The sequence below is a fragment of the Xenopus tropicalis genome, chromosome 1 (assembly GCF_000004195.4).
Source record: "Xenopus tropicalis strain Nigerian chromosome 1, UCB_Xtro_10.0, whole genome shotgun sequence".
NCBI lineage: Eukaryota > Metazoa > Chordata > Amphibia > Anura > Pipidae > Xenopus > Xenopus tropicalis.
The window spans coordinates 142990382-142996936 of NC_030677.2; the positions used below are offsets into that span (position 1 = coordinate 142990382).

A 6555-nucleotide genomic window follows, 5' to 3' on the forward strand; every position below is an offset into this window, starting at 1 on the left:
CCTGCCATACCCTGCCTGTGTGTGCCATACTCTGCCTGCCCTATGCTGCCTGTGTGTGCCATACTCTGCTTGCCCTACCCTGCCTGTGTGTGCCATACTCTGCCTGCCCTACCCTGCCTGTGTGTGCCATACTCTGCTTGCCCTACCCTGCCTTTGTGTATGGAACAATTGCAGTACCACCACAGTATATGTTCTTTTTGTAGTGAGCAGGGATTATTTGTGGGTTTCTACTGCTCCTACTGAGGTGTGAACAGGGGAACAATGGGGTTGATTACAGCCTGAGCCTGAGATGTGAACTCTGCAGGGGGTGAACAATGCAGAGATTGAAAGGTGTGAACAGTACAGGGGGGAGCCTGAATCTGAGGTGTGAACCATGCAGGGGGCCAGTTAATCACAGTACTGATACCATATAAAGCTTCCACAAGAGTAAGCCATCAAAGCAGCCAGACAGGTGGGGGGCCACACAGAGGGGGGTCGTGGGCCGCATGCGGCCCGCAGGCCGCCAGTTGGACAGCACTGCCTTATCCCATAAGAGCTTTTCCCAGTTTGGCCAAAACCTAGTATTTCAAGGGGCAGCCTGGGTCGAAACCTTCTGCCTCGTTTTCATCATTAATAAAAATGAGTAGAAACCCTCTGAAATCAGTGGATCCAATAACTGTGCCCCTGGTATGATCACTTCATCAAAGTGATGACGGTACCACATGCCCCCTCTGCTCGGGTTTATAACCCAACAAAGGTGGCACCCTACATATAAGCATATAATCAAATTATAATGCAGGTCAATGTAGACCCATCAGGACCTAATCAACAGGTCAATATGCCCCCCACTAAACTGTCAACTCAGCCTAAAGAACCTAGTTGGTATCTTATATTGGCCAGATTATGGCCACCCTTGCCTAGCATTCCTACATAATACACATCAGCTGCAGCCACTTCCTAAGTGCAATATTTATTGCCACATCCTGCTCCAACCCCACATTCTTCTTTTAGGATACTGGCACATGGGGAGACATAATATTTTGTCCCCCCAGCAATTCATCACTCCAAGAATGAAGGAGAAAACAAATCTACCACTGTTAAAGTGTGAATTATGCCTCGACCTGTAAAGTACCAGCCACATCACTTGCCTATGTGCAGCCATGCATTTTTCAGGTACACATGCCAACACTAGGGGGGGGGATTTACTAATCCACCAACACTCGGAGCATTCGTTTGGCGTATTTTTCGCTATTTTTTCGTAATTTGCTACAAAATTTGTGCAACAAAATCGTATTGTTGCGCCGAGTACATTCAAGCTTCGTTATTGTGACTTTCCTTGGGCCAGGTTGGAGCTGCAGAGTGCCATTGAGCCCTATGGGAGACTTTCCTTGGGCCAGGTTGGAGCTGCAGAGTGCCATTGAGCCCTATGGGAGACTTTCCTTGGGCCAGGTTGGAGCTGCAGAGTGCCATTGATTCCTATGGGAGGCTTCCAAAATCATGCACAGAAGGATCAAAGTCGGAAAGGTTTTCCTGCATTTTACGATCATTCGGATACGAAAATTTTGCGACTTTCTGATCGCCAATACGATATTAACATGACTAATACGATTTTTTCGTAAGCATATTCGTGATATTTGTGATCTTAAGAAATTATTGTATGCAATCCGAATTTATCCCATTCGGGATTCGAACTCTTGTTTTCATGAATGTGCCCCTAATTGTGACAAGAAATGTATTATTAAATAATAATAAAAAAATAATAATAATAATACACATCTCTGACCCAGAGAGATAAAAAGTATCAGTTACTCTCAAAGCACTTATGATATATGTTCTATCAGCTGCAGAAATGACCTTTAAAGAGCAGTTAGAGTTTATGTTTTGCTCTCAGTAACTAGAGTTAATGTGCTGTTTTGTGAATGTTGCCACCCCACATTTTACTAAAATCAATTTAAAAAATTCCACCAATCCACATCTTGAAAAAATGAATAACAACCGTATCACCCCTTATGTATGTGCACTGGGCACCCTCTCTACCTGGGTGCTTTGGCATTTAGCTCTGTGTTATTTGAACAACGAGGAGTGCAGATGTACTTGCTGAGAGTTGTCACACAACATGATATTAAACAACGGCTGCATATGCACCTTGTATTGTAAAAAGGATTCATCACAATAGTTTGCACAATATACCCATTGCTTGCTTTTAGTCAGGATAAGCTTACATAAAATATATAAATCAAGATTTGTGATATTTGTGGTGAAGGTTATAACCACAAGAAAGTGGTCTGTTAATCCATAGCACATGGATCCTTCTTTATATGAGACTAATCCTTTTACGATCTATAAAGTTTATACTGCACGGGGTACTACATATATACAATACTACACTATAGAAAGTTTTTTCTCTAGCATTTGGCACTAGTTAAATTTGGGAAGTTGGACTTGGTTCATACACAGCGGAGAGACTGTGATAAAACCAGCAAGAGAGAAAATCATTCTGAAAGTTTTGCATTCTAGTCATAACATTCAATTGTGGTTGTAAAGAATTCTAATTTTTTCTGTTTTTCTCCTTTTTATTTTTGATTTTCTCATCACTTATTATAATATTGGCAACTAACTGTTTAATTCTCCCACATTCAATTCTTTCCTATGGGGTTTATAAAAATATATTTATCAGTGGGTGAAAGTTAGAGATCACCATTTGATAACTACGCTTCTAAGGGCTCTGGTACACGGGGAGATTAGTCGCCCGCGGCAAAACTCCCTGCTCGCGGGCGACTAATCTCCCCGAGTTGCCTTCCCCCTGCCATCCCACCGGCGAACATGTAAGTTGCCGGCGGGATGGCAGACGCGGCGGGGCGATTTCGGGAAATCGCCGAAAAAGCCTCGCGAGTCTTTTTCGGCGATTTGCGCGAAATCGCGCCGCCGCGTCTGCCATCCCGCCGGCGACTTACATGTTCGCCGGTGGGATGGCAGGGGGAAGGCAACTCGGAGAGATTAGTCGCCCGCGAGCAGGGAGTTTTGCCGCGGGCGACTAATCTCCCCGTGTACCAGAGCCCTAAAAATCCCATAGGAATAAATAGAAAGTGGGTGAGTTTTCTGTAGTGAGCTCTAATCTCACATTTTGAAAAATCTGCCCCAAGATTATTTTTGTGAGGTTATCCACCATTTTTTCCAAATAATATTGCTAACAATAGGAAATGCAAAAAAAAAAAAAAAATACAAATTGGGAATGGTTGTAGTTGCTGTATTTTTAACACGTAAAAACGCAGCAAGAAAAAACTAAGAAAGTGCCTTGTGTGCCACTGCCCTAAGAAAAAAACTACCACTGTAAGTCAAATCCTTTTACATAAACAAGTCTGTTAACACAGAAATAAAATAATACTTACCAGGTATCAAGTACCTCTTCTTTATTCATTGAACATGCAGCTTATAACAGAATTACAGGTTAGCACTGATCTGATTGGCAAGAAGGCCCTAAATGTTTTCATTTGCTGCATGTTTACTGAATACTTCAGAGATGATAAGTACTTTACGTGCTCAATTCTTTATTGCTTGTTCTGTTAAGTGTGGCCATGTTGGATCCTGCTAGTGCACAGTGCTTTAAAAACATTTTCTGATTTTTTTTTTAATTGAGCATCCAAACTCTTATACAGTAGATTAACCTATTCTAGTCTTATTTACCCAAGCACGAGGTAAACCAACAAATTAAATACAGATACAAATATTGAATTTTAATGGGAATTGTCTGTTTAGCACACTCAGACAGTGGATCCCTGATGGTACTTGCACAGAATTAACAGGCTATAATAATATTGTGTTGCCCTTATACAAAATGGTGGGTAGGGAACAGTGATAGTGTAAAGAGTGAGGATATTGGGAAAAGAGTTAGTTAGTGGCCACTCTGGCAAATTGTTTTATGATCATTTTAAGGTTCTTACACTATGATGCATGAAAACAGCATCAATATAACAGATATTTAATTTCATATTATATCACTTGTATTACCTGAGGTCTCCGTCCAGTATAATTCAATTTTCTACTCCATAATGCTTACAATACTGATTTATCAGTTATGCAGTTTGTCATAAATAAGAAAGTAATAAATGTTATAGTGACATCACATAAAGAATTTTGGAATCACCTTGCAACTCCAAGAAAAATATAAATGGCCTGTTTTTTTTTTTTTTTATAAATAATAATCGAGTGTGTGCTCTGATACAACTTTAACTTGGTATGTTATAGGATGGCCCATTCGAAGCAACTTTTCAATTGGTCTTCATTATTTATTTATTTTTTTAATTATTTATGTTCCTCTTGTACATCTTTTCAAATTTTAAATGAGGGTCACTGACCTCAGCAGCCAAAAAAACTATTGCTCTCTAAAGGCTACAATTTTATTCTCTCTTTTTTTTTGGGTTCTCTACTATTTATATATCAGTCTCTCATTCAAACCAGTGGCTGCTAGGGTAATTTGAATCCTAGCAACTAGATGACTGCTGAAATTCCGGACTGAAGAGCTGTGAAATAATTGAAAAAAAAAACCAAATAATAAAAAAAGAAGACCATCTGCAAATTGTCTCAGAATATTACTCTGTACATCATGCTAAAAAGTTAACACCCTCTTTAAAAGGCCATAGATTTAGATTTGAGCAGGCAGTGCAATTTATTTTGTTCGTACTGCTCATCCATCTAATCACGTGTGCCAGGTTGGAGGGCAATTTTGACAGATCATCTTGTGATCCTATAAAATTGCAGAAGATTGGACATATTTTGAAAATTCCTTCTTCTGATGCACCAGTCAGCCAGTGTATAGGGCACTGGAAGATGAGGAAGTGAAGAGGAGCAACAGTGTTGAACTGCAGTTGCTCCTTATCATGGCAAATCGACAGTCACTGAAAGGGTAAAAGTGAATTTTTTTGTTATATAAATGCACCTTCCCTTTCCACAGCATAGAGTGATGTTATGAAGAAGCAAGGAGAAAGATTACTAGAAAACATTTCATTGTTCTCACTGTAGGCTCTGTTCAGTGTCAAAGGCACCCTTTCTCAAATTCCTAGGCAGGGGGAACCAGCGGTCTCAAAATGCACAAGGACATGGGCCTAAACAGGGGAGGAACAGCAATATAAGAAGGTGGGCTTGCCATCTAATAAAAATCTGCTTGTTAAACAATATTTTTGTGAATCAGAAAACCATGGGCCCAAATTGGTATATATGTCACAGTAAAGCTCATCACTAACAGACCAGCTAGTCATGCCATTATGGAAGCAAAACTTTATATTATTCAGGACTGGTCAAGGAGCTTATACATGTGCAGATGAGGTCATCATCATGGTACAGTTTCTCATACAAAATGCGTATTTGCATCCCCCCCCAAAAAAAATACAGAACCATGGGCCAAACTTTTTTCTTTTACGTTTAAAGGTGTATTTTAAATTTACTCTTTGAATATTTTTTGTTTTTGAATTATTTAACTTGATATTAAGGAGTTCTCCAGCTGGGAATTATCTGGTTATTGTTGTTCAGTTTTTTTTTATAGAAACCAGGGAGAGGTTTGGCTGAGAGACTATAAGATGAATAGTAAAGGGCTGAAATATACAGATGAATCATATTCAGCAGGGGTCCTCAAACTACAGCCCACATGCCTGATGTGGCCCCCCAAGGTCATTTACCCGGCCCTCGCTGCATCCTTACCCCTGGCTACTACATGTCTGCCTCAGTGTGGTCCTCGGCCCCGGTGCATCATGTCACCGCGTCCACTGGCCGACGCAGCATCATTAGTGTTGGGCAGTGTCACGTGGTAGAGCGCTGGGGCCGAGGACCACACTGAGGCAGACAGGGGTGAGGACACAGCACATACATTAACAAATTTGTAGTTTGTAGAGCAACTGGGTTTTTTATTCCAGTGACCCTTAACAACTAGATAGCATTTGAAATTGCAAGCTGGTAAGAAGCAGAAGAGGAAGGCAAATAATTAAAAAATATATTAAAAATTGACCAACTGAAATGTGACTAAGAAAAATACATTCTATAACATAATAAAGACAATTTAAAGATGAACTACCTGTTTAAATGAATTTCCAGACAGTTCATGCAAATAACATTAATGGTGAACTACCCCCACAAAGCTACAAATTAAAACTATGAACCTGCCTTTTCTGAGCGATAATTATTAAAAAAAAAAAAATCATTGTTGATAAATGGGTTTTGGTTAATCCCCCTCCCAGGTAGGACCTTCCCACCCATTTCATGATGAAGTCAAGCTGATGAAGGACTCTCAGAGCAAGTTGTGCGAAGTCCCTGTGATTTTCTGTTTATACGCGCTACTTTATGGGGAACGAATACAGGGAGTGGGTTAACATACTGTCATTGTTTTCCCTTCCCTCACGAATCACATGGCTTCTTCCCAAGAAACCCGACAAACTCGCCGATTCACGTGAGGGGGGAGTGTTGGCAAGCATAGGGATCACATGACGCGTAAGCAATTCTGACTCATCGCGCATGCTCAGAACGGCCTGTACGGCTTGCTTGGATCCCGCGCATGCCTGTAGCGCAGCCGCACTGCGAGGTGCGTCA

The 6555-nt window shown here is 40.8% G+C and overlaps 1 long non-coding RNA gene across 1 annotated transcript; it reads right to left on the reverse strand.

Annotated features, from left to right (window-relative positions):
• Nucleotides 1–4620: 4620 nt before the first annotated feature.
• LOC116406741 lies at nucleotides 4621–6248 on the reverse strand. Its single transcript, XR_004219783.1, has 2 exons — nucleotides 4994–6248; nucleotides 4621–4874 (listed from the first exon to the last, which is right to left on the reverse strand). It is a non-coding gene; the product is annotated as an uncharacterized LOC116406741 (long non-coding RNA).
• Between the last annotated feature and the right edge of the window lie 307 nt (nucleotides 6249–6555).